This window comes from Cornus florida, unplaced genomic scaffold (assembly GCF_030987335.1).
Source record: "Cornus florida cultivar Cherokee Brave unplaced genomic scaffold, ASM3098733v1 CherokeeBrave_3.0.0_Hap2_Chr01, whole genome shotgun sequence".
Classification (NCBI taxonomy): Eukaryota; Viridiplantae; Streptophyta; class Magnoliopsida; order Cornales; family Cornaceae; genus Cornus; species Cornus florida.
Window position 1 is genome coordinate 46,413,790 of NW_026775571.1, and position 13,247 is coordinate 46,427,036.

Sequence of the window (13,247 nt, forward strand, 5' to 3'; positions counted from 1 at the left end):
CCCTTGATTCACAAATGTTGCATTAACTTGCTCAATGGGTTCATTTTGAATTTGTCCATGAGGACAATTAGAAGTAGAATGAAGAACACTAGAACAAGTTATACATGATTCATTTTGAGCTCTAGGAGAATGGTTAGGAAAGGAAGACACTTGATTCGCCAAGTTTTGATTGATCAATTGATCAAACTTTTGAGATAAAGACTTCATCTCGGCGGTTATATCATTTGAGTGGTCAACTTGATGCAAGCCAACACTCTTCCTACCTTGAGAATTTCTACCATTCCTAGATGACAATGTTCTATGCAAAGAGTTTTCACTCATGCTCTCATAAAGACGCCACACGTCTTCCTCTTGCCGGTCTATATAGGAACCTCCCATTGAAGCATCAACCATGCCTTTATAATTGTCCGATAAGCTTTCAAAGAAGAATTGGAACAATTGCCATTTAGGCATGTCATGGTGAGGACACTTCCTAAGCAATTCATTGAAGCGTTCCCATGCCTCGTGGAAAATTTCTCCTTCCCCATGTGTGAATTCTCTAATGGCGGTTCTCATAACATTGGTCTTAGAAACTGGATAGTACTTTTTCAAAAATTCTTGTTGCATTTCTGCCCAAAAAGTTATAGAAAAAGGCCTAAGGTTGTTAAACCAATACTTCACCTTATCTTTAAGGGTGAATGGAAAAAGTTTCAGCCTTAAAACTTCTTCCGGTATGTCCGTGTATCGAACGGTAGAACAAACTTCAAGAAACTCATCCAAATGCTTGTAAGGTTCTTCACTAGGAAGTCCATGAAAGTTAGGTAGCATTTGGATAGTTTGTGCTTTAATCTCATAATGGTGTGCTCTAAATGGTGGCAATTGAATGCATGTGGGTGCATTATACTCATTAGGCACATAGTGATCTCTCAATGCGAGTGGTGGATTAGCAACTTGAGGTGCAACATGGACACCTTGGTTATATTGAGCTTGATTAATGATGGGGGGTTGTCGTGCATACATTGGCCTTGGAATTCCCATTGGAATTTGGCCTTGTTGTTGAGGAGGTTGATGAATGTATGGCCTAGGCATGCCTAATGGAACTTGCATATTATCATTTTGCACATTAGGATGAAGGATGCCTTGTTGGTCTATGTGACCAAGGTCTTCAACATGATCATCATTGAGAGCGTCCATTGGTAGATTGGTTCTATATGAACTTCCTCTTCCCCTTGGATTCCTAATAGTGGATTCTAAATGCAAATCAAGAGGGACAAGAGCAGGTCTCAATGAACGACGACCATGCATACACAATGCAACACGAATAAGCAACTTTCTCAACAATGCAATTAAACTTCACAACCACAATTTTCAAATGCAATGTATGTCAAATAAATGCCTCCACGTGGGCCCCCGATTTAACGAAGGAGATTGAGTAAGAAGGTCTCACAATAGTCCTTTAGCACTTCAACTCCAAAATTAAAAGCTTAGCTTAGCAATTTTACTTAGCAATTTTTCATTTTAAGCATTTTTCCTTTGCTTTGCTTTCCTCCTTAGCTTGGAATTACTTTGCTAGCTCCTTGCTCAATGCACCTAGTCAATGAAGAACAAACTTAATAAGTAATCAAAAACAGAAAATAAAAAGAAAGTAAAGACACGATCAAAAGAGTACTAATCCTAATTGAATTTCACAATTCGACGTTGCCAATTTAAAATCCCCGGCAACGGCGCCAAAAACTTGCTGTCGGTTTCCTTGATGGAGTCGCCACAACCAACAAAGCTTGAAGAGTTGTGAATTTAGGAGGTGGCCAAGTTTTACATTTATAAAAAGCCACTACTACCTTTCTCTATATAAAATATAGATAGGGTGAGTAGGGATCGTCCCAAGGGATTTGATGGTGTATCGAATTGTGAAACTATGGTAATTAGGGTTAGTAGGTCGAGTGATCACACAATTGATTGGTTGGTTGATTAAGCTAAATTGAATTCAACTAAATGAAATAATATGAAGTAAACAAGAGAGAGAGAGGTCTTGGGGTGTAGAGATCACCACCAAGCAATACTTTTCTATACTACTAACAAGTGATCAATTGAGGGTAATGGATGTGTTGCAATATGATAAGGGTGTGTGTGCATTAGGTTGATTCAATTGGCAAGGGTGACAAATCAAGCAAGTATTGTCTAAACATCATGTGAAGAGCACAATATATCTAAGCAATAGAGCATATATTGTCTAGACAACATGGGGATAGCACAATAGATCAAAACAAGTCATTAATCCCTCATTAGGCTCACAATCCACATACAACACAATATTAGAGGAATATGCCATTTGGACTCACAAGCATGGAACATCAAACATCAAGAGTAGATTGTCCTCCCATCTAACATTACACTACCACTACACTAAATCTACATTACTAGCATGAAAATAAAGCTATCTAGACTAGGGGAGAGGCACAAACCATCAAGAATAGGTATAAACCATCAAATGAATCAAAATAGCATTCATTAAGCATATCATCTTGATAATCTCTAGATCTATAGCATCAATACACATAGACATGCATCAAAAACACTAAATCTAGGGATAAGCACATGAATATCCTACTCTAACATACATAGACATATGGATAGAATAGAATAGTCAATTGGAAGCATTAAACCATACAAACCATGAAATAATCAAGATTTATATATACATTAATATCAAGATGTATCATACAACACTAATCCCTCAATAATACACAAGATTAGAGTATAAAAAGCATGCTTGGGGCTAACTCTAGCCCCAAGAGGATGTCTAGCCACTCATGGTAGGGATGATCTAACCCTCAAGGGCTAACTCCATGGCTGCTTCTTGTTGGTGAAGATCTCCTCCAATGGTTGCTCTAGCTTCCTCCCTTCTTCCTCTCCAAGAATAGCCTCCAAGATGATTTTCAATGTGTGACAAGAGACTCAAGAGAGTTTTCCAAAAAGTGTATCATATTCCTTATATAGGTAGGTCAAATACACCCCATAATGAGCTGTGGTCGTGCAAGGCATATTCTCCAATGATTAGATGAAGGACGGAATAAATGAGCTGGACTTTAACTTTTTCTCGCTGGAGGAAGTTCGATCGATCGAACCTTAACTTGGATCGATCGAAAATGGGTTCAATCGATCGAACTGCATCTTGGATCGATCGAAGTGATCTAACTCCTCCGGATAAGGACAAGGCTGAGATATTTCGAAGATATTTATGGGGAAGAGGACAAAAGTGGTTGGTAGGCGTACAGCTGTGGATAAGATCAATCATTTGAATAGGACAAAATATGGTTCGATCGATCGAAGGTGATGTTAGATCGATCGAAGGTGATGTTAGATCGATCAAACTTGGAATTTCAGCAAAGGCCAATGTTGGATCTATCAAGAAGTACTGTGATCGATCATAGATGTTCGATCGATCGAACTCTAAGTTGGATCGATCGAACTTTTCAGCTACACAACTTTGATTCCTTTTTGCTCCTTTCTTTCTCCACTTTGCTCCCTCCTTTGGTTTATCTCAGGATTGCTTCAATTAAGCTCTTATTTGGCTGAGTTAGCTCAATTTTGGGATTAGTGCCTGAAAATATAAATAACACATAATAAGTCTAAAACGGCAAAGTAAGATAGATAAAGGTACTAGAATGCTTAAGCTTAACGGGTTTAAATGCGCACTTTTCAGTGCTCATCAGTAAAACTTGAGCAGACGCACTCAAATGGCAAAACTTTGTGAACAAAAAAAATTCAAAATGATAAAATATGAACAACGGAAGAAACAGCATCAAAAACTGAGTCCCGAGCAGAAAGTTATGCCCAAAATAAGTTTGGCGCAAACCGGGGCCAGAAACCCTGAAACTGGAAAACGCCGACCAGGAGGAAATTCTAAGAGTACACAACTCGACGAAATATGAAAATGAATCCCGTACGAGGATCCAGGCTCCAGATGAGACATTTTATAACAACTTTCGTTAATTGCACAATGGCCCCTACAAAAAGGGTTAACTGCGATACTGCCCCAGAATGAAAATATCTTCCAAAAGATATTTTCTTAGATGCCCCTGAAATAAAATATCTTCAAAAGATATTTACGAAAAACACCCCAAGAAATGAAAAAGATTCTAAAGAATTGTGCATCCATGCCCCTATGGGCACCAGGAGCAACCAGAGTACTTTCTTGCAAAAGTAAAGATACGTATTTTGAGGAAACCACTCAAGATGAAGGCACGTGAAGTTAAAAACTAACTCCGAGCACGAAAAGTGAGGTTGTGCCAAAAACTGACAACCGGAGATAAGACGAAATAGGGAAAATAACAGAACAGGAAAAAGACGAAATAGCGCATAGTGTCTAAAAACGAAAAATGCGAAAATGACTCGGTCCTCAAAGGAAGTTGTCAATTCACATGAAAGAGTCTTAGAAACCAATTCCGAGCACTCGAGATGACACTAAGCGACACGAAATAGAGCTCAGAATGGAAAATTAAACGAAAAAAATTCATTCGTAAAATTTCAGGAAAAAGGAAAGGAAGACAAATGACCGGGTCGTTACAACCTACTCTCCTTAAAGGAATTTCGTCCCCGAAATTAGGAACACACCAAAGAGAACAGAATAATGACCGAACAAAAGGTCAAATTAGAGGACAGCTCACAACGCACTGAAGGACAAATCCTGAAGTCTAAAAATCAACTAAAGGAACGTAAAACCATGAACTGAGGCAATACCTCATACGAATCGGCACGTTAACTCAACGTTAACCACCGAGAGAATCCCACGAAAACAAAACGTCAAACACAGTGAAAGAAGAGAGTGACAAGGCAGTACGAACAGTGACCAGAACCCGCCCACACTTACTCGTCAGCAAGGTAGCATGACAGTATAAGGCACTAGTTCATAACATGCCCCAACCAGGTCAACTCTGAGAAACCTATTGATACGGATGACATCAATATCGAAAATGATTATTACCAAAAGCACCGCGGGAACTAGGCATCTGCGAGAGTTGGGGTAGCTAATCCCAAAACTCTGACAACAATGACACTAGCCCCATTATGCTTAAGGCCTTAGATCTAAAAGCCACAATGGAAAAGGAAATGAAACGGTGCCTCCCTGGCCCACGTCTCGCTCCACCAGACAAGGAAAAGGAAATGAATCGCAGTCGTCTACGCTTACATGAGCCTCACTCACATCAACCAATAGAACAGACAAGAAGGTTCCCTACATGGGTCCTCACAGAATGAATTTCTCCTATCCAAGGAAGAAACTCTTGAAACAAGAACGCATCCAAGGGATACGACAGATCCTAAGAGACAATGTAAAAACCTGACATAAAGTAAACAAGTAGCATGCAATATAGCATAACTATCTACTCACACAAGTAGTAAACAAGTTGCCACATAAGCAAATAGGCATGTTATCAAATCAAACATGTTATCAAGAAGCACGCAGACATGTTATCACACCAAAACATGATAGTGACACAAAACATGTTACCATGAAGCATATATACACATAAAGTATGCTTAACAAATAATAGATGTCTCAAAACACCTAAGCCTGTGAACATGTTATCATAGAAGACATGTTATCAAACAAGGCATGTTATTAAGATATAAATGACACATCAAAGAAAAACAACGTGAGCATGATATGCACCCAAAACCCGTCGTCCTAAGGTTTTCAAACCTAGGAGCTCTAATACCACCTGTGGCGACCCTGGTTTTTAGGCCAGCGTGTCCTGTGATGAACCGAAGATTTGACCCGATAACGGATCTGATATGCGGAAGCGAAAACAAAAAAACAGGACTCTAAGAAGTCAAAGTGACCTTCCATGAGGTCATGGAACTCAATGAGAACTGATGCGGAAGCAAAAGGTCAAAATATGACAAATAAGCCCCAGGGGCAAAATAGTCATTTTTTAAAAATGCGGATTCGGGTGCTACCGAGCACACCGCTAGAAGGACAATGAAAAACTAATCAAGATGGACTCAAGAATCACATAATTTGGAGTCCAGACGAAGGAGAAACGGCATGATGACAAAAAACGGACACTTAAAGCTTTAAGGGCAAACTGGTAATTATCTAGGAAGAACCGGGTGCAACCGAGCACACCATTGGAAAGACAGCAAAAAATTGGTCAAGTTCAAAAAAACACCTTTATTCATGTTTGTAGTTAGGTAGACAATTCATAGTTAAATTTGATGGTCTATGTTTAATATTGCTATTGGTTGTCATATCTAGATTACAAGAAAGTTTACCCCAACTAGTTGAAAGTATGTTGTTTGGTGAACGAGCTTGGTGGTGATTCCAACGCCCTAAGCCTCTCTTCTTATCTCTTAAATCAACTTAGTTTACTTTATTTGCAATTTAATTAATTGAAGTAGTTTAAGTCAATAAACCAACCTTCTTTGCAATCTTTTGAATCACTAGAGTCAAAATTAAAATTCCAACTACATGTTTAATATATTAAGACGATCCCTTCTCACTTCATACTAATAGTATAGGTGTTAAGCAGTTTTATAAATTATAAAGTATGATGCCAACTTAACACTATTTCTAAACTCAAAGTGTTGTGCATTATTTTGTGCACACGCTCAGGTCATGAAGAACGTCTTATATTGCATATTTGAGCCCCTAAATATACGTATGTTAAAACCTAAAGTAATACTTCTATCCATTGTTAGACTGATTTATGCTCATTGTGTGTTTATAGGTACTTTCCCAGAGAAATGGTTAAAACTAGGACTTTATGATGAACAGACTGATATCGAAGCTTACAGAGTCGTCGCCAGTCATCCAAAGCAAGCCGAGAGCTTAAATGGTGAAGTTTGGAAGAATTCAAGTACCAAAGCTTAAGCCCTGCAAAAAAAAGAAGAAAATCAACAAGGCATTAAAGCTCAAGCCTTGTACCTCCAGAGCACGAGCCCTACTCAGTGGTGCTCGAGCCTTACCCCAGGGTGCTCGAGCCTTGGCCCTCAAGCTCGAGTATGAGGTGCTGGAATTTGAAGAGTTGATTTTAAAGAAAACCAAGCTCCCAAGGCCTCGTGCCAGACCTCAAGGATCAAGCACTATCATTCAAAGCTCGAGCATAAGTCCCAAAAGCTCGAGCCCTATGAAGCTTGGATCAAGAAATGTTAAAAGAAGAAAACCCCAAAATATTCTAAGTGCTGATAGAAAAGACGCTTCGGAAAATAGTTGAAGAAATTTAACTAAGTACAAAATTAGAAATAGAGCATCATCCCTTAAAGCTCGAGCAATAATTCAAGAAAGCTCGATCTTTGTTCCTAAAGCTCGAGCCTGAGCCCCATAGCTCGAGCTCTATTTCCTAAGCTCGATTCTTCCAGGACAGATTGGATTTAAAGTTACGGGGATTATTCTTTTTTAAGTCGTATTTCACTCCAAATGGGCCAGAAGACATAAAAGCCCACCAAACCATTTTTTCTTCTATAAAAGAAGGCACATACCTTGATAGAAGAAGTTATTTTTTCTCGTATTATTCAGGAGGCTGATATTGTGGTGGCGCTTTTTAGGGTTTCCATAACCTTAAAAGGTGAAGATCCTGAGAAGAGAAATGTCATCCGTAATGATGAAGACGACAACAACACAGATGATATTCTTTATCATCATGAGTAGTTAATTCCTCTCTTAGGGCACTTATGTAACCCGATCTAAGTACTATGGTTTGATTGTTTTAACTCTGGGATATTTCTAATATATATTATATTTCTGATTATATGATTATGAGCAATTGAGACAACTCAATTGGATTTTAAAGTTTTAATAGTTTTTGAATTGTTATTACCTTGTCTTAGATATAACTGTTCATAAACTATTCTCACCCCATTCTTATTGGACGGTATCTGGCGGAACCCTGCCGGACATAAGAATAGAGATCGTGTAATGGTGTTCCAATGTTTTTTATAAATGAATGTTTTTATAGTGTATGTTTATGAAAGATGGATTGTTTACAAAATTAGTTAAATTAGTTAAAGTAGGTAGGTGGATAGTCCATGCTAACTGCAGATAGGTTATAGTTAAGTGCAATTTATAAAACATCTATCTCTCAAAACCGAATTGAATGAATGTTATTGAGTTCAATTCATTTGAAATATAAATTGTTAAATCCCCAGAGTTGAACAATTAACCATAATAAAAAGGTTATGATGAAGTCAAAGCCCTAAAACATTTCTCTCTCTGATCGCTTTAGTTTTATTTTATTTTATGTTCGTGACAACCAATCAATCAATCAATTCAGCCAGTTACCTATAAACCAAGAAATAAGTTTGGTTAGTTAAAAACAAAGTAAAGAACATTCATCTCCCTATGGGATCGACACCCTCTATATATGGTACTATCTTACAATGATTCATGCTATTGCGAGTGGTAATAAACTGACACACATCAATTTTTGGCACCGTTGCTGGGGAGATTTGTTTCTTCTTTTTTTTTAATTAGTTTACTATTTTTGGTTTACCACTCTTCGGACTTTCTGATATCTCACCTTAATTCTTTTTCTTTTCAAATGCAGGAAATTAGCAATGAGGACAAAGATACTTAAGGGATAAAAAGCTTCAGTTTATAAAGCCTTCAGTGAGTTTTTATAGTTTGCTTTTGCTTGGAATTTTTATTTTTATTACTATTAGGGTTAGTAGAATTGGTGCATGTTAATTCGTCATACTCAGTCAGAACCTTTAGTGCATGATCCTAAAATAGAGAGAACTCTTAGTCAATTAAGAAAACTTAAAAAGGATTTAAATTCAATAGGAAGCTCCTCTAATACCATAGCTGATAATCATGATGCACCGGGTAATGATAATGGTAATGGAGAACGAGTGCCACAAGCACCTGTTCCTCCATAACCATAATTGAGGGATCATTTTATTCCAACCAGATACACTTTCCCTTCGTGCTTTGTTTTTCCTGAGACTAATGCAACCCATTATGAGTTCAAGCCTGCTATGGTCCAAATGCTTCCTACTTTCTATCAGTTTGCAACAGAGGATCCGTATACCACTTGGATGTATTTTTGGAATTGTGTTCGACTACTAAGTTGACCACTCTGACCAATTATTCATTCAGGATGCGACTTTTCCAATTCTCTCTCAAGGATAAAGAAAGAACTTGGTTGCAGTCCCTTCCAACAAATTCCATATCTACATGGGACATGTTGCAACAAGAGTTCTTGAAAAAGTACTACACAGTGGGTAAAACGTCACAAATGAGAAGGGATATCATGGCGTTTTCCCAAATCCCGGGAGAACAATTCCATGACCCATGGGAAAGATATAATGATCTTCTACGAAAGTGTCCACACCATGATATTGCTAAATGGCACTTAGTACAGATTTTCTATGATGGTCTTTCCGATTCTCATAGGAACATGGTTGATGCATCCAGTAATGGAGCTTTTCTTCATAAGAGTCCGGCTGACGCTTGAGAACTATTTGAGGCCCTAAGTAAAAATTCAATGCAACATGCTTCTTCCTCTAGGTCTAGGTCTTCACCTAGAATGCAAAAGGTTAAAAAACTCTATGAGGTATAAAAATCTAGTGAGTTAGTTGCTCAAATAGAAGCATTGAACCATAGGTTTGATCAAGTCTTATCATCTGGCTATGTTCCTATTACTAATCCACAAATTGCCTTGCCAAAGGAAGTTTGTTCAATCTGTGCTAATCCATCCCATTTTGCTGACACTTGCCCTATGACGGGACAACCACCTAAGATCCTACAGGAATAAGTGAATGCTGCATTCTCCAGACCAGCTTATAAATCATATGCTTTTACATATAATCCTGACTGGAGAGATCGTCCAAATCTATCGTGGCATAATTAAAGTCAACGAGCCACTGTTCCACAATCACAGGGACAGTATCAAAATTTATCTAACTCTTTGCAACAAAATAATTTTTTTAATCAATCTGTTATTTATTATCCACCTCAATTTAGAAATCAACTTACTCAAACTCCTAATCTTCTACCTCCTCCTAGAAATTTTGCTTTTGAGGATCAAGTACTCAATGCTCTGGTTGATCTTAAAGCCAATACCCAACTTCTTGATTCTCATTTACAAGCTATAACAAAGCTAGAGGCACAAGTTGGACAAATAGCGAGCACTCTATCTCGAAGAAAGGATGGAAAGCTACCTAGTTAGTAAGTAGCCAACTCAAAAGAGCAGACTTACATGATTAATGAAACCAATTCCTCAGGTATTCATCATAAGTAAGTTCAGGCTATCACTACATTGAGGAGTGGTAAAGTGGTTGATAATCAAGTTGAAGAAGGACAGGAAGAAAAAGAGAGGCTTAAGGTTCCCATTGTTCCTTTCATTCATAATCCATATCCCAAGGATGTTTCCTCAAACTCTATTCCACAAACCACAACAGGAGTTGAAGGTAGAGTTACTTCTTCATCTACTCCCAACCTTGAGACAGCTTATGAGTCAAGAGCGTGTTATCTTGAATGTCTCAAGGAACCCCCTTACTTAGGTAAGCAAGGGGAGAAAATTCAAGATATGATGGAGGTCTTTAAACAGGTCAAAATCAATCTTCTTCTACTTGATGCTATAAAGAAAATTCCAACATACTCTAAATTTCTAAACGACTTGTGCACTCTTTAAGAGAAAATCCAAAAGCCAAGTTCCTAAGAAAATTTGTCTCACTGAGCAAGTCAGTGCTATTCTTATGTACAACACTCCTATAAAGGTTAAAGATCCTGGTGCTCCTACAATTTCTTGCATCATTAGAAAAAATGTGATAGAGCGAGCACTTATTGATCTTGGAGCAAATGTGAATCTTATTCCTTACTCGGTGTATGAGAAGTTAGGTTTGGGAGAGTTAAAACCTACGTCGGTTGTTCTATAGCTTGCTAACTGTTCTGTCAGACAACCACGAGGTATTGTTGAAGATGTACTTATAAAAGTGGACAAGTTCTATTTTTCGATCGATTTATTAGTTCTTGATACAGAACCGGTCCACGATTCCAAAAAGTATATTCCAGTCATCTTAGGCGTTCTTTTCTAGCCATAGCAAATGCTTGCATTAACTGTAGGACTAGAGCCATGGATTTATCTTTTGGGAATATGAAAGTCAAGCTTAACATCTTCAATGCTATTCATCATCCCCATGATGATAGTGAATGCTTCTTCCTTGATGTCAATGATGAGTTGGTTGAGGAATCACACCCAACTATTTTATCCAAGGATCCTTTAGAAGCTTATCTGAATCACTTCAATTATGACGACTTCAATATCGAATCTTCAATAGCTGAAGTGAATTCATTACTCAACTCCACTCCTATCACATATTTTCCTCCATGGAAATCTAGACTTGAGCCTCTTCCTCCACTTTCTAGTACTTCACCTATTCCTTTCTTAGAGTCTCCACCTAAGCTTCAGCTTAAGCCACTACCAGACAACCTCAAATATGCTTTCTTGGGTTTAAATGACACATTTCCGATGATCATTGCTTCCAATCTTACAAATTCATAAGAAAGTAGTCTCTTAAAAGTTCTTGAGCAAAATAAAAAGGCTATTGGGTGGAATGTGGCTGATTTGAAAGGAATTAGTTCCACAATTTACATGCATCAGATTCATTTGGAGGAGGATTCCCGAACATCTCCGGAACTCCAAAAAAGATTGAATCCCAATATGAAGGAGGTGGTTATGAAAGAAGTTATGAAGTTCCTAGATGTGGGAATAATCTACCCCATCTCAGACAGCAAGTGCGTGAGTCCTACTCAGGTAGTACCTAAAAAGTCAGGTATTACAGTAGTTGAGAATTCTAAAGGAGAATTAGTTCCACAATGCACCACCATTAGATGGTGTATGTATATCGATTACCGAAAAACTCAACTTCGCTACTAGAAAGGATCATTTTCCATTACCATTCATAGATCAGATCCTAGAGCGGTTGGCTGGCCAGAGCTATTATTGTTTCTTAGATGGATATTCCGGCTATAATCAGGTGGCCATTGATCCTAAGGATCAAGAGAAAACCACTTTCACTTGTCCATTCGGTACATTAGCATATAGACGGATGCCTTTCAGATTGTGTAATGCGCCAGCAACATTCCAGAGGTGTATGATGTCTATCTTTTCGAATATGGTTGAAAAGTTTCTCGAGGTCTTTATGCATGACTTCTCTGTTTTTGGATCCACATTTGAGAGCTGTCTCCAACATCTGTCCCTAGTGTTTTAGTGTTGTAGGGAAACAAATCTTATTCTTAGTTGGGAGAAGAGCTATTTTATGGTTCAATAGGAGATTGTTTTAGGACATATCATTTCAGAGAGATGGATTGAAATTGATAGAGCCAAAGTAGATTTGATCTCTAAATTGCCTCCTCCTAAGGGGAGTGTAATCATTTCTTAGGCACGCTGGCTTCTATCGACATTTCATTAAACATTTTAATAAAATTTCTCGTCCTTTGTGTAATCTACTTGCAAAGGACGCTCCTTTTGCCTTTGATGAATCATGCCTAGAAGCTTTCCATAAGCTTCGCTCTTTTCTTTCTTCATCTCCTATCATGAATCCTCCAAACTGGGCTCTTCCATTTGAGATCATATGTGATGCATATGATTATGCTATGGGTGCTGTCTTGGGACAACGAGTAGATAAACTTCTCATGTTATCTACTATGCGAGCAAAACTCTTTCAGATGCACAATTGAATTATACCACTACTGAAAAAGAGTTACTTACAGTTGTCTTTACTTTGGACAAATTCAGATCATATCTGTTGGGTTCCAAAATTGTGGTCTATTCTGATCATTCTGCTTTAAGACATCTTTTCTCTAAAAAGGAAACCAAACCCCGTTTGATTCGATGGATTCTCTTGTTTCAAGAGTTTGATTACGAAATCCGGGATAAGAAAGGGTCAGAGAATATGGTAATTGATCATCTTTTTAGGATTCTAATTGAGGATACCTCAACTTCATTTTTAGTTTGTGATTCCTTTTCGGATGAACAGCTGTTTGGGGTTTCTCATATGGATTTACCTTGGTTTGTTGATATTGTGAATTATCTCACAATAGGCAAAATTCCTTTATCTTGGTTAAAGTAAGAAAAAGATCGATTCTTCTCTCAGATTAAGATGTATTATTGGGAAGATCCCTAGCTCTTTAAGTATTATACTAACCAAATCATTCGTATATATGTTCCTGAGAGTGAGTTTTATAGTATTCTGACCTTCTGTCATAGTTTGGCTTGTGGAGGTCATTTCAGTGCAAAGAAAACTGCAGCTAAAATTCTTCAGTGTGG

The 13,247-nt window shown here is 37.9% G+C and overlaps 1 non-coding gene across 1 annotated transcript; it reads left to right on the top strand.

Moving 5' to 3' along the window:
- The first annotated feature begins 451 nt into the window (after positions 1–451).
- Positions 452–560, top strand: LOC132284099 (small nucleolar RNA R71). The gene has a single exon (XR_009472202.1). It is a non-coding gene; the product is annotated as a small nucleolar RNA R71 (small nucleolar RNA).
- Positions 561–13,247: the final 12,687 nt, after the last annotated feature.